This window comes from Aptenodytes forsteri, unplaced genomic scaffold, assembly GCF_000699145.1.
Source record: "Aptenodytes forsteri isolate BGI_AS27 unplaced genomic scaffold, ASM69914v1 Scaffold149, whole genome shotgun sequence".
Taxonomy (NCBI): domain Eukaryota; kingdom Metazoa; phylum Chordata; class Aves; order Sphenisciformes; family Spheniscidae; genus Aptenodytes; species Aptenodytes forsteri.
Window position 1 is genome coordinate 1,029,117 of NW_008795560.1, and position 1,333 is coordinate 1,030,449.

Sequence of the window (1,333 nt, forward strand, 5' to 3'; positions counted from 1 at the left end):
AATTGAACATCACTGTCTATATAGTAAGTATTTGGATACATACTTAAGTAACACCAAATGCATTAAATTAATTCTAGGCTTGTTATTATGAAGATGTTTCAGAAAACTGTTTGCAACAAAAAGTCTGTTTTAATTTATTTAAAACACTGTTCCTGTAAATTTCACAGTGTAATTACTTTACAGATAGGAAGATAGTTCCATTGAATTTACAAGTAGAGAAAATGAGCAGGTTGGTGTAACAACTAGTTTGTTAACAAAAAAGCAAGTGTATATGCTTTTAGAAGTAAAATGAATTAAGGCAGTGATTCTTACGATTTTTGTTTTGTTTTTCATTGGCTTGCTAATAGACAGTCTGAAAGCTGAAATGTGAAGTGGTTGTTAAATCAGATGATGATGAATTGTTTTGCTTTAAATGTCATATTTTTTCTTTCTGGCTGAGTGGGAATGAGGAGTCAGGAAAGTAGAAATTGGGTGAAAACAAATTCACAGGAGTAGTTGCTTAGATGTATTTTAAGCATCTTCTTTCTTTTTAAATTTACAAGACTAAGACGATTCTGAGCTTACCTCTGCAATTACTTTTTAAACTCCTTTTATGCTGTTTAAACTAAAATTTGTCGGTTTGTTCCATGGTTAGAAAAAACTGCCACATTCAGGGATTGTTCCCATGTGTTAAGCACAATATTTCATAGGGAAGGTATGAGACATAGGTCATCAACTATGAATTCCCAAGTGCTTGACAATTTCTTTTGAATTTCAGCTTTCAGAAACATTGCCAAAAATGTCTAATGTCTTTGAAATGACTTTTCTTTAACCAAATACTTAAACCAATTCCAAACCCCTCATGTCATAGCAAGATCTGAGGTCAATCCAGGCATCTCGTTATGAAGTCAATAAAACAAAATGCATGGTAGAATTTTCATACAGAAGTGCTTAGTTGAATAAGACCTAATTAAAGCCAAATCTAAGCCAAGGGTAAAAAGTACTGTAAAGTCATGTTTATGTCACAGAGGATCTTCAAAAGTCTTAGAAACACAGGTCCTAAGTGCCATGAAACAGACAAGTCAGAAAGCCTACCCTTGAGGTCTCGGATAAAGACTGCAGTGTGGTAGGGTTGTGTCTGGTGGGATTTGTTTTGTGGATTTTTGTTGTTTGGTTGGGATTTTTTTTTTTTTGTTATTTAAATATAGTTTTGCAAGTTTTTTTATTTAAAAACAGCTTTGCCAGGTTTTTTTGAGAACTAAGCTGATTGTATTTTTCACTTTTTTTTCAATATTATGAATGTCACATAGAGTAACAATCAAATTAGACACTGATTTCTTCCTGTTTCAACCAT